We start from the raw sequence: 14,546 nt of genomic DNA on the forward strand, positions 1-14,546 counted from the left end.
TGTATGTATCTACATAAAAGACACCTAGGCCCAAATTCACACAAAAAAAGTTTAAGTTTAACCCAACCCCATGAAGGTACGGTGTGCGCATGTGTTTTCTTTAATTGCGCTCATTGGTAATGCGCGCTTAATTACGCATGTTTTAGTGCGCTTTTGGATAATCTTCAGTGAAAGTATTTTGCCCTGTGTAGATAGTACCTATATCTTCAGTGAAAGTGTGTTGCACTGTGTAGGTACTATCTACACAGTGTAACAAACTTTTTGCTTCTCGTCCCATCAATAATGGGCGAACTATCTTTCATCACATGATTTACTTTTGACCAATCGTAGAGAAAGATTTTTAGTATGTGGGAAAAAACAATGTTATTCAAAAACTCTTAATTTCATCATCATCATACCCGTTTCTTATTAAGGGCTTTGTCCAAGTCCTTTACAGTAATTATTATTACCCTCGTCACTAGATTCAATTACTCAGTGCTCCGTACATTACAGTGCACATTCTCCACTTACTTGGAAGCACACCAACTTTTATAAGCGCACACAGTATTTAGTATTACTAGACATTTCAATTTAAAATAAGAAATTCTACTGTTTTCATAAAAAAAACCTTGTTAGAATTAAGGGAAGAAATATCCCGATAATATGAAATACCGTTTTATTTTATAATACTATAATCAAATCACTTTCATTGATACATTAACAGGTAATGTAATTTGAAACCAACAATTTCCCATGTTACTAGTCACACTTTCATAATCCTAATCTTCATGTTAAAGTTACCGGTAAAGGGATCATCCTGCATCAAAAATGTATTGGTTTTTGATTGGTTCAGAGCTTTTCACATGACCAGATATATTTCAACCATTTTAAGGTTACTCTGAAAAAGTATTATTTGGAAGTAATTTTAGGAGTAGAAGTACTATTTGGGAGAGCTATTTGGGAGTTGGAAAAAAAAAATTAGAAAAAATCCCCAGGTTAATTTTTTTAAAATTTTTTAATAAAATGTTGTTGTTTTTTAATCAAAAAGACTTAATTTTTTCATTTTTTATCTAGATATTTCTTAGTTTTAACCAGAACCTCTCAAGACAGTGTAGATTTTTTTGTTATTGTTTTATTGTTACGGGTTATTAATCTTGGTATTATTATTATTTTCTTTTTCTTAAAGGTACTATGTCCTATATTTGCAGGCCAAACTAGATGTAACTTCGCGCAGTCGAAAATGATGCCTCCGTCATAGAGCAATTTTACAAACCAAAACAGAAGAAATTTTTCAAATTGAAGTTCAATTGTAATCCATTAATAGGTTCTCAGAATATCGTGATTACAAGCAATTTCTCATATACATATATGACCCTTTGATCTTTGACCTCATGACCCTAAAATCTACTCAGTTCATTGGCTCTGCAAGATTCCATCTGTTAGTTCTAATGAGAATGCATTCACAAGTTATTTTTGCATACACAATGAGCCCATGACCTTTGACCTCATGACCCATGAATCTACTCAGTTCATTGGCTCTGCAAGATACATACATGATCAAAGTTTGGCAGGAATCCATCAGTCTGTTCTAATGAGAATGCGATCACAAGCTATTTTTGCATACATGGTGAGCCCTGCGACCTTTGACCTTTGACCTCGTGACCCCAAAATCTAATCAGTTCATCGGCTCTGCAAGTAACATACAATAATAGGATTGCCTCCCCCCCCCCCCCTCAGAAAAATGTTAGCTTTTTTTTTTAGATGAGCCGAGGCCCCCTGGCGCTCAAGGGCCCAACAAAAAAATTAGTGCTCACTAATCACATAATCGGTATGCGCTAATGCATGCTGGGTTAATTGCTTGAATACGGTATGATGCAAAAATATACTATTTTGACCGGTTGGTCAATATTACATCGAAAAATGACAGGGAGTGAAAATGTGATAATTACAATATCAACTCAATCTCTATCAAGTGACGACCTTTTGATCAATCACAACTTTGTATCTGTAAGAGCTATCTAATATATAAATATACCTTGACGCCTCTGTTGCTTCCTTCGACGCATCAGTATGATTGGAATACAGATCACAGCCAATAGAACGATGAATACTGGTACAACTGTAGATAAATGAAAGATATATTGTAAATAGACAGGAGCTTTTTGTTGTACTCATCTCGTTTTCTCCTCGCGTGGACATTCGTAAAGTCTAATTGATATGGGAAAAAACCTGTTATATTGTTGTACGCCCTTTTAAACAGTGTTGAAGCATAGTATATAACACGTACCTTAAAATGAAAATCTTTGTTAGCGTCTAATATCTGTCTATTTTTCTTTCTGATTTTGTTTATAAATGGTTTAAATAATGAAATAGAAGAATTATACACAGGTTCTTACCAACTTTAGCTACACTTCCATCTGTCTTGTCAATCAGAATTTTGGGTCCAGTAACTAAAACAGTTGCCGTTCTCTGCTCTTGCGATCCAGGAATAGACGCAAAACAAACATAGCTATTTTCACTGGCAGTAGCGATGGCGGAAAGGGTTTTGTTTTTCGTCCCATCAAGATTTGTAACTTCAATCGTGTCTTTCGTGTTAAGACTTTTGGGTCCATGTAAAAAGTAAAGCTCAATATCTGGAAAGTAACCTGAAGCTGAGCAGCTTATCTCCACTGATTGGTTCGTTGAAATAGTACAAGTAGTTTCAGTGTCGGTTGGAGAGTTCATTTGGCATTCATTGATGATTGGGTAGGGTTCCTTGGGAGGAGCTTTAAAAAGAAACAATGTTGACAATTATTGAATATCTTTCTTTGAAAGAGGTACTACAAACAGGCAACTAACAGGCATGTTTCTTAAGAATATTTGTCTAACTTCGTATGCAAGAAATTTGATATCATAGAAGGAGGCCCGCCCCCCCCCCCACTCCGAGGGACCGCATGCGTGTTCCCAAAATCTCTGGCTCGTAACAAAAGAAAAAGGTCTACCCATATTGACTTTACACACCAGACTATATGCTGAAAGGGGGGGGGGATGCTAAAAAGGCTTGTATAACAAAAGAAAAAGGTCTACCGTGTTGACTTTACACACCGGACTTATGCTGAAAAGGGGGGGGGGGGTGGTGCTGGGAACACGCATATTTATTCGTATCCTAAATAACACTGAGTGGGGGGAGGGGGGGGGAAGAGTCCGCTTTCTGGGTCCCTATTTTCTCTCTGTTCTTCCCTGTTTTTAAACAGCGCTTCAAAAGAGCTATACAACTTAAAACTAGATGGAATTTTGACTGCGCGCAGTCAAAAATGATGCCTCCGCCATAGAGCAACTTTACAAACCAAAACGGAAGCAATTTTTAAAATTCAAGTTTGATTGTAATCCATCTGTCGGTTTTAATAATAATGCATTCACAAGCTATTTATAGTCATACATAATGAGCCCCATGACCTTTGACCTGATGACCCTAAAATTTAATCAGTTAATTGGCTCTGCAAGATACATATATACATGTCTTGAGTTTGATAGTAATCTGTCTATTGGTTCTCATTATAATGCGATCACAAGCTATTTGTGCATACATAATGAGCCCTGTGACCTTTGACCTCGTGACCCCAAAATATAATCAGTTCATTGGCTCTGTTAGATACATACATGACCCAAGTTTGGCAGGAATCCATTGACCGGTTCTTGAGATAACGCGATCACGAGCTATTTTTGTAGACATAATGAGCCCTGTGACCTTCGACCTCGTGACCCCAAAATCTAATCAGTCCATTGGCTCTGTTAGATACATACATGACCCAAGTTTGGCACGAATCCAATGATCGGTTCTTGAGATAACGCGATCACAAGCTATTTTTGTATACATAATGAGCCCTGTGACCTTTGACCTCCGACCTCGTGACCCCAAAATCTAATCAGTTCATTGGCTCTGTTAGATACATATATGACCCAAGTTTGGCAGGAATCCATTGATCGGTTCTTGAGATATTGCGATCACAAGCTATTTTTGAATACATAATGAGCCCTGTGACCTTTGACCTTCGACCTCGTGACCCCAAAATCTAATCAGTTCATTGGCTCTGCAAGATACATACATGATCCAAGTTTAGAGAGAATCCATCAATTGGTTCTTGAGATAACGCGATCACGAGAACGGGACGTACGGACGGACGGACAACCAGAAAACATAATGCCTCCGGCTACTTTGTAGCGGAGGCATAATAAACGTGAGAGGGAGTTAAGCAATTATGCAAAGGAATATACATTATAGTCTAGTAAAACATGTCTAACCCATTACTCACAAAAAAGAGTGATGTCTGTAAAGTTGTGTATCCATATCCCCTTGTAGTTTGCTACCCTGCATACATATTGTCCTTGTTCTGCAATGCTGACTTCTTTGATGATTAAGGAGAACTCTGCATTCATCTCCATGATCCAACACAGCCTTTCACCTACACATGATCCTGTCACAGGGTCTCCTGTAATCCATGACACAAGGTTTGGTGCTCTTTCAGGGTCACCTCCTTTCTTCCAGTAGACAGCTAAAGGTGTCCCACGAAACTGACATTTCAGGACAACGTTGTCCCCGATTCTTACTGTTTTATGTACATCAGTGTACACAACATCATCAGGAACATCACAAGCAACACCTGAGTAAAAAATATGGGATCAATTAATGACCAAACTTCTAACCCAAGACGAAAATCCAATTGAATCCCCATTGAATGTCCCCACTGAATACCAATTGGCAATTTGGAGTAAAGTGAAACCATGGGTACCTATTGAAACCAATTGGCAATTGGTCCCCATTGAAACCAACTGGCAATTGGTTTTAATGGGGAATAATTGCCACTTGGTTCCAATTGGAACCCATTGTTTTACCAGGGATATGTGAGTTAAATGGATATTCCGTCTCGAAAGAATTTCCCGAGGGAAAGATATTCAAGATTAACTTGGCTTAACAACAAGTAATGTAACCCTCTTCAGCCATCAAATCCATCAACAGCCGCCCTTATCAGACCACAGATGCCCTCTGGCAATCCAAATGTTACGAAATGTTACGCAACACGGTCTGCTTCCCTAAGCTCTCCAAACACTTGGTCGTAAAAAAAGGCTTTGAAGCCATGCGAGTCACCGAGAAAATGACGTCATACTCATGGAAGATGTATATAGCTATACCATATAAAATACAAAAATCGACAACTTATGGCGCAATACAACCTTCTATTGGTTATCAAATGCTTTCGCTGTGCTCGGATAACTCTACTGAAGACGTAGCCATCTGAACCAGCGAAATCGACCAAGGAAATCGTGAGTTAGAGTGAATGCAAGTTTCTCATCATCACCGTGTTCTCTTCTAATTATTGACATTTTCCGAAAGTTTCCGAAATTTTCACATAGCTAGGAAGGTAGTCCATACGTTTATCTCTTAAAATAACTAAATGAAATTGTGTTGTATATTTGTGCATTTGGTTTAATGAGGGTTAGAAGTTGTCAATTCATCACCACTTTTCACCCCGAGTACGGGCAGGCGACGCGCAAGCCGCCGTGCTCGCTGGGCTGTACATGCTGCATGTTGTGGGAGGAAACACACATAGCTGCATTACTACCCTGGCCGTATATTAAAAATTGTGCTATTGATTCTCAACATTTCAAACACCACTGTACAAAACTCAACTGATTTCACTCAAAGTCAGTACTTTAGTGACGATTGATGACACCTAAAGAGCATTAAAATACAATTTGTTAAACTTACCGATGTTAGAAAGAATAATTTAAAAATTAAAATCGTGAGTCTACTGTCAAACTTGCCGATCAACCGCATCGGTATAATTATGTGCATTTGTATGTCGTGAGTGTATTGACTATTCATGTATTCAAATGCTGCCTATTTACACGTACTGCAGTGCTAGTAGTCAATACGCATCAACTATCTATGTTTTGCTGGAGTGGCCTACGCATTCACGATGAAACCATTTAACCATACGTTCTGGTTTGCTGCAACGATTAAGATTTTCCGTTGATGGACTTTCATACGTGCATATTAAACTTGTGTTGGTCTCCAACTTCCCATAAATTAAGTCTTCCTCAAAACCAGTCAGAAAGTCTAAATCGTCGCCTAGCAAATACTCATCCCTACTGTATGCCGCCATTTTTGTTGATAGCAGCCGATGTGTATTTCCAACAATGCATTTCGCGAGCCCTATGTCACTCAGTTTCGGGAGTGAGATTTACGAGCTGTGCGGTCCGGGAGGGGAATTAAGGGGATTATGATAGGGGAAAAAAAGACTCTCGGTGCCTCGCAGTGCTTCAAAGGGCCCTCTTAGATGGGGTATCCATTTAAACTCACATATCCCTGGTTTTACTTTCCATGTACTCCAAATTGCCAATTGGTATCGAATTGTGATTCAATGGGGACATTCAATGGGGATTCAATCGGTAAATCGATCCAGGTAGAAGAACCAGTGATAAATTTCTACTTGGCTTCCGACGAGGGTTGTCAACAACCACTCAATTGACAACAGCCGTCCACGACTGGTCCTCCATCCTACAGCAGCGTAGCCAAGCTGATATAATCTTCTTGGACTTCAAGAAGGCATTTGATCGAGTACCACACCTTCTCCTGTCAACCAAACTTCAGTACTATGGAATAAGTGGTGACTCACTCCAGTGGATAATGTCTCTCCTCACTGATAGACAACAGGCAGTCGTAGTTGATGGATCCAAATCAACATGGAGGGATGTAACATCTGGAGTCCCCCAGGGATCCGTCATCGGCCCTACCCTCTTCCTGTTGTATATCAACGATATCCAAGACAACATCCAGTCCACAATGCGTCTCTTCGCAGATGACAGCACCCTCTATCGTGAGATTCGATGCCCTGAGGACCATCAAATCCTAAAGGACGATCTCCAACAGCTGTCCAGGTGGTCTTCAAACTGGATGATGGACTTCAACGTGAAAAAGTGCGCTATCCTCACCATCACACGGAAGCGTACTCCCAGCATCCGAGAATACCACCTGTCAAATGGACTGATTCCGAGAGTGATAGAGTACAAGTACCTTGGAGTAACGGTTGCTGCTGATCTCCGTTGGAACAAGCACTGCCAAACCATCCGGCATAAAGCAAGCCGTACCCTAGGTCTTCTTCGCAGGACTCTCTCACCCTGTACCAGGGATGTAAAGTCCAGGGCCTACACAGCCTTAGTGCGCCCCCAATTGGAGTATGCCTCGGAGGCTTGGAACCCACACAGCGTCATGGTCACAAAAATGCTAGAGCAAGTACAAAGAACAGCGGCTTGCTTTGTGTACCGTGACTACAGATACACCACATCACCATCAGTTCTTGTGGCAGCTCTAGGGTGGGACACGCTTCACACACGTCGAATCCTCGACCAATGCACCCTTCTCTACAAGATCCATCACCGACTTGTCTCCATACCTGCACCAACTATTGTTATCCCTGCTACATACTTCGGAAGACATGACCACAACCTGAAGTATGTAATTCCTGTTGCAACTATCGACTCCTTCAAGTTCTCATACTACCCAAGAGCAATAAGGATCTGGAACCATCTGCCAGGCTCAGCAGTCAATGCAACAGGAATAACCAACTTCAAGGAGGCTGCTCTACCCTCCATCAGAATGATGCAGCCCCCCGTTGGTTCTCACATCATATAAGCTTACTAGCTTGGTTTTTACTTGCACTGGACTTAGCATATTTTACTGTAAATTGACAAGTGCTTTGTCCACACACCATTCCAGCAATTCATGACACTCCTTGTAGTCACTTGCCTCACCTACCATCCCAGTATAGCTTCCTGAGTGAGCTGCCAAAGGGATTACCCAACCAAGTACCAAGTTCACTAGCAGGACCTGCGGAAATCCGCGGGATTCTAGAGGGGGGGCGGGAGTGTAAATAGATTTATAGAGACTGTCTAAATTAAAACCACCAAGAACTTTATATGCCATTCAGGCCATTAAAAAAATATACATGTTTAGCGTCCCCGCCCGCTTCCTTTTTGGGCGCCGCCTCCTATATTTTTTTTTTTTTTATTTTTTAAATTTTTTTTTTTTTTTTTTTGAAAGAAAAAAAACATGAAAAGCACTGCTAAGATGTATTTCTGATTTAAAAAAAAAAAAAAAAAAATTGTAGGCCGCCATCTTGAAAAATAGCCCGAACGTCAGGGAAAATGTACGGAGTGGCCATTTTGAAAGAAAAAAAAAAAAGAAAAAAAAAGGGCCTCCTCCAAAAAAAAACAGGATGCTAAACATGTTTTTTTTAATTTGGCCTTATATAAAAAAAAAAAAAAACGATCCAACTGTACCGGTAGTTATTCTTTAAGCCACTGGAACTGCGTAGAGTTCCGTAGTGTGGCGTACCGACTACGCATAAATTAGGCTGCGTATTAATGGGAAAATAGTCCCTGCGTAGGTTATGCGTAAGCTGGCGTACAGGTTTGCTTATGGTTGCTTACTGTGTGGAAAGCTTTTACTGCTTTGTCGATCTGGCGTAGGGTAGCATACTGTTGCGTAAAAAGGCGTACTTTCTGCGTCAAGTTTCTACACCAAAAGTATGCGAAAAAAATTAAACATGTCAAATTGTTTTCGTTTATCTTGCGTACCCCTTTACGCCCCTCAGCATTAACGTAAGCCAGCGTAGTTGGTACGCAATACTACACAACTCTACGTATTGACCCCATGCCAATTAGAGACCTGCTAGTGTCACAAATAAAGTATTAAAAATATGCTCATCTGACCTTAATTAAATGTCTAAAACCCTCAAGCTTTCGGGGGTTTGGCCCCTTGAAACCCGTGGACCCCATGCCTATATTATATATAGAGGTCTACACTCAACTCGCTGCGATCTGATCTCCCCCCCCCCCAACTTTGAAGAACGTTTCTTGGAGCCTACATGTTACATGGAAGAATGGTGCATGGTGATGCAGGTTTTCTTTCTGCATCCCCCCCACCCCAACGATTTTACTCAATACGTAACTGACTGTTTTGCAATGCATGAAGTCACATACTGTCTGGTTGCATGATATTGAACTATTAATATGTAAATGTACAATTCATAACCTTATTTAATGCTTTCTTGTAATTTACTGTAAATATAAGAAACAAAGTTAATGGCACTTTGGCCTCTACGTTGTGTTGACGGGTTCTTCGATGGATGGATAGACGTGTGTGTAGTTGTAGGCCTATAGTTATACGAATATTGGCCTGCTTGGCCCCCCAAACTCTTCGACTCTAGCGCAGCTCAGTCAAAGCATCTTGGTCAAAGCGCCCCGGCCGCAGCACCGTGTATACTGTATGTGTTGACTGAAGTTAGCTTGCGACAGAACTGTCAGTCCAATGGTTTTCTTGTCAAAACTTTCCTTTAGAAAATGATAATCAAAATTGAGTATACATGGCCGTAATAATCACAAAATAAGCTTTGATTTCATACCTCCATTCACGAAAACTATATAAAAATCACGGCAATCATGATCGAAATAGGTCTCTAAGTTTGGACGTCGACGGGAAGCCCCGTGTATCTCTTGTGCAGCTACTACATGCAAAGCACATCCTAGCTACAACAAAGCACATCCTATAATAAGACGCTTTACTCGGGTAATCCCGACCCTGTGCATGGTGCATTTAATACGCAACTTAATGTGAGTGGATAGTCATCGGTCGTGTGTCTACGGATGTAATGTTGAATATCCATGAGGTATCTCTGTTGTCACGCATATCGTGCATTATGCATATCGCGTCTGTTTTCGCCCTGGACGTCGACACGGAGGAGGACCTCGGGCGGAGTATAGCCAATTCCACAGAGTAGACTCTCCCGCGGACGATGGCACCGGGCACGGGTACCCCGAGGTGAGGGTTCAGGAGGAGATAGCTGCACCAACTTCGGTCGGCGATCTCATTAAAAAACAATAGAATACAAAGGCTCGCCGAGACGTCGCGCCCCCCGCGGAGCCTTAGCGTATTATTATTATAGATAATCGATATTGGCAACTGTCCACCAATTAGGTATATTCTAATCTCAATTGCATTAACTCCATCACATTTAAAGTGACACAGGCTCGTACACATACTAAGAATGCATGTTGTTTCTTGGTTAGTAATCATAAAATCAATATATCTACCAAAATTGTTAAAACATGAATGTAATTGTAACATGATCAGACAAAACAATCTTTTGGTTAATAATTGCCGAAGGAAAATTCATGAGATGTATAGATCTGTTGGTTTCTATTGGTGTCTGTTGGTTTCTATTGGTCCTATTAGTTTCTATTAGTCCAATTGGTTTCTATTTAGCATTGGTCCTATTGGTTTCCACAGGTCATACTGGTTTCTATTGGTCCTATTGGGTTCGATTGGTCTTAATTATCGGTTTCTATTGCTCCTATCGGCCCTATTGGTTTTATTGGTCTAGTTTCTATTGGTCCTATTAGTTTCTATTGGTCCAATTGGTTTCTATTTAGCATTGGTCCTATTAGTTTCTATTGGTTTCAATTGGTTTCAATTGGCCTTTTTAGACTTAAATGGGATTTCAATTGGACCCATCGGCCCCATTAGACTTTAAAAGGTTTTCAATTGGTTTCAATTGGTTTCAATTGGACCAATTTTGAAGTCAATTGGTCCAATAGGGACAATCTGGACCAATTGAAACCATCTGAAGTCCTATTAAGGTCCCATTGAAACCTGTTAAAACCTATTGAGACCATTTAAAACCAATCAAAATTTCAATTGGTGTTCAATTGGTTTCAATTGGATTTTCGTCTTGGGAAGAAGTTTGGAAAAGGGTAATTAATGGTAGTGCTGTAGCCGAACCGCCGAACCGAACGGAAGTTCGCCGAACATGGCACTTCCCAACCGAACCGAACCGAACCGAACCGAACGCAAAGGCCTGGTTCGGATGTTCGGCAAAAAAAATGTAAACGTTTTTGCAAGCTAATAAACTTTTCATTTTGTACCTAATTTTCATGTTATGATTGCTCATATTATATTTACTTTTTTCCCATTTTCCGCCCTTGTGATTTATGCCTATCCAGTAGTGGGCGCAACTTCACTGGCGCCATTTAAATCCCAAATCCTGACCACGCCACGTCGCGATCGCAAGCCATAAACAAGAATACATGTGCGTGATCAAAACAAGTTCAGCTCAATTTGCTCAAACCCATTTAACAAAAAATTAATATTTTAATTGTAACCATATAGGACAAATTTTACAATATAAATAATGAACTAAATATATATTATAGTATGGTATTTATTTATTCAGGAAAAATAGGGATTTTATATTTTTCCTATTGAAAATAAAAACTTATAAAAAACAGTTCTTGGCGAGCCTGAAAGTCTCTATTCAAGATGGCACCTTGTATGACTCTAACATTAAACAACAACCGTCTCGGAAAATCTTTTAAAAATATCATTTATTGACAAATTGAAAACATGATTCTTTTAAAATTGAAAATAAAACACGATTCAAGACGGAAATACGAATGTAAGTAGTATTTTTCTTCACAAATAATTACGTTTAGAGCAGTTTTTTAATGTGAAATTTGTGCTGGTCGGAAGCAGTGTGCAGAAGTCCTCCATGCCGGTCGGGCCTGGCAGGGCGGGCGGCCTGCCCTGTCCCGACCTCCGTGGCTATAACGCTGCTTGCTATTAAATTACCAAACCCCGAACCGAACCAAGTTCGGTTGAAAAATTGCCGAACTCTGCCGAACCGAACCGAACACGAACATAGCGTCTGACTTACAGCACTAATTAATGGGGCCCAGCACCACCTTCTTCGGCATATATCATGAAAGAGAATGGCAATTTCAAAGTAAATTTGTAGGATCTTTTGCTGGCTTAATTTGGACAATACATCGGTCGTTTAGGTAATAGCAGTGAACTGATGACAAACAGGACTACTTTTCGGGCTGTATTATAATTCTATTAATGACAGTGCTCTAAAATGAAAGAACGGTAAAGTGAAAAAAGTTTTTGATAGACATGCTATTATTGTTTATAAGATTTGCAAATGGACTGTTCTTGTGCCTAAGACATTTCTTTGTTTTCCGAAAAGCTTTATATAAGGAGGTGGTATAGTTGTTTTAACAAAAAAAGAGGAATCAAATAACAGTTCCAAAGGCATCATAAGGAAAAACACTTTTAACTAAAATACTGTTTGGTTAATTAAATGCTCAAGTTAATCCATGCCAAACTAATTTTCACTCCATTCACCATTGGGTCTCACAAATTGTACATTATCTGAAAGAAAAAACCTGTTGATTTCATTGTCGCAAAAGAGTGTGTTAACTAGTCTTCCACATCAGTCATTTATATTAGAATTTAAGGAATAGAAATTCAAGTCATTTAAATTGAAATAATCAAAATTGAAACAGATTGAAAATTAACTAGTTTTTACGTAGTCTTGCAGATCAGTCGTTTATAAGAATTAAATCAATAAATAGGACTAACATGAAACACAATCAATGAAATATTGAAGGAGAACATCTGATGATGAGTAAAGCTTTACGAAAGGGCATGAGAGCACCGACTTGGATTTGAACCCCAATTTGTTTTGGCAAAGTGAGAAAAAAACATATTGTGAACCCCTAGTTTTCTTCTTCAATTTTCTCTTTAATCAAATTAAATTGAATGTAAGATAAATTCATAAACGTGTGTCTGATTAAAATAGAAGAAGTAAATTGGCGACTTATTTTTTATTTCTAATTTTATTTGTAAGGACTGTTAATTATGCAAGACTATTTTACATGAAAAAAGGAATTCCATACATTATAAAGAATTGGATATTATTGTGTGTTATTTTAATAAATAAACGCCCGATATGCAAGACTAGGTAAACACCTTTATTTGAAGTTTTAGAATATTTAAGTAAATTATTTGATTATGTTTCATGTTATTTATTGATTTAGTTCTTATAAACGCCTGATCTACAAGACTACTCAAAAGTAGCTAGTTTATTACGGCTGCCTTGAACATGCAAGCTGAGAAGCCTGTTCAGTGTACCGAACCGGACTGGCCAGAAGATACACACAAAACGGTCAATGATTTTGTGTAGACAGTCTGTCTGGAATCTCTGTAAAATGCGCAAAATTGAACAGCTAAGATTTTGTCCTCTTCTCTTTTCTGCTTCCATTTAATTTTGTTAATGCAACTTGAATTTGGCGTAGATATTCATAAATAAATGATACAAACCAATAAAAACTAAAACAACATCATTTAATAATCAATCTGTTACAACTTTGATTATTTAAATTTTAAAATTATTTAAATTTCTATAGTTGTCTTAGGTACACATCAGGACTCTGGAATTTTTTTGCTGAATAGCCTGCTAGCTGCTGGAATTGATCATGTTGGTGTGACTATCCAGTATCCAGCCTCTCATGGGGGCAGTATAGTCCTTGTTGTTTGTTATAATAGTTATCTATTATTAGTTTGTTCTGGTTGTTGGGCAGAGATTGTTACAAGTAACAACTTCAATACATAATTGTTATACATGTACTTATTTCAATTTTACAATAAGTACAGGTACAGCTTAGAAGTTAGAGTATATACGTAGACCCTAGTATAGTTATAGTTTGTTATACTCTTTGACAGATTCATTGTTATTATACTCATCATGTTTATACTCAGCTCTTTTCCCTATATATCTATGTAACATATGTTTTATGGACTTCTGCCTTGTGCAGCTGAGTCTAAAATAAACAAAGTTCTGAATTGAAACTGAATTATTCCTTAAATTCTATTATAAACGACTGATGTGGAAGACTAGTAACCGCACCCTTTCACGGCTTAAACTTCATGCACTGTACCCATGCCCATGCCATCATGGCCATGGGCCAATTATACAGTTCCCCAAAGTTGACAGCCTGGCCCTGGTTTAAAATGGTGGAATCTCTTACCTGAAATGTAGCAAGATATCATAACAATACCCACACATGTCGCGATAACCCAGAGATTGCCATTACGAGGGTCCATCTTGATTGGTCATGATCGTGTGATGTGTGGTAATAATGATCACCAAGCATCCTCCATCGACCACCATCTACACGAAACAGGGTTTTTCCAGCATAACGTCACAGGGGAGTCCCCGAATGTCAATTTCAAACCGTAGAGGGCAAGCGTCTATATAGGTACTCTACCCGTTTTGGGGTCCGTTTTGCATAGATTTGCCAACTCGTATACTAGTACTCAGTGGCGTAATGATGAACAAAAACGTTTTTTTTTTTGGGGGGGGGGGGGGGGCAGACAAAAAATATCCGCATCACCCCGCTGTTACGTGCAGGCCCTGCTGAACGTTTTTCAAAGTGGGTGGGGGAGACTAAAGTAATGTACGATCAGGTAGAGCGTAGCCTTGGCTTGGGGTCCAGGGGGCTAAAGCTCAAGGGCTTTAATTAGGCATTAAATTACCGCCAGATATATGAGCATCCCCGGGCCCGCCTTAGGACCCTTCTTCTTCTTCTTCTTCTTCTTCTTCTTCTTCTTCTTCTTCTTCTTCCAGTTAAGTGCCACTTCATGCATGGTGATGAAGATAATCGCACTGGTTTTGTGTGTATAATTATGT

Source organism: Strongylocentrotus purpuratus, unplaced genomic scaffold, assembly GCF_000002235.5.
Source record: "Strongylocentrotus purpuratus isolate Spur 01 unplaced genomic scaffold, Spur_5.0 spur5_scaffold_1, whole genome shotgun sequence".
Taxonomy (NCBI): Eukaryota; Metazoa; Echinodermata; class Echinoidea; order Camarodonta; family Strongylocentrotidae; genus Strongylocentrotus; species Strongylocentrotus purpuratus.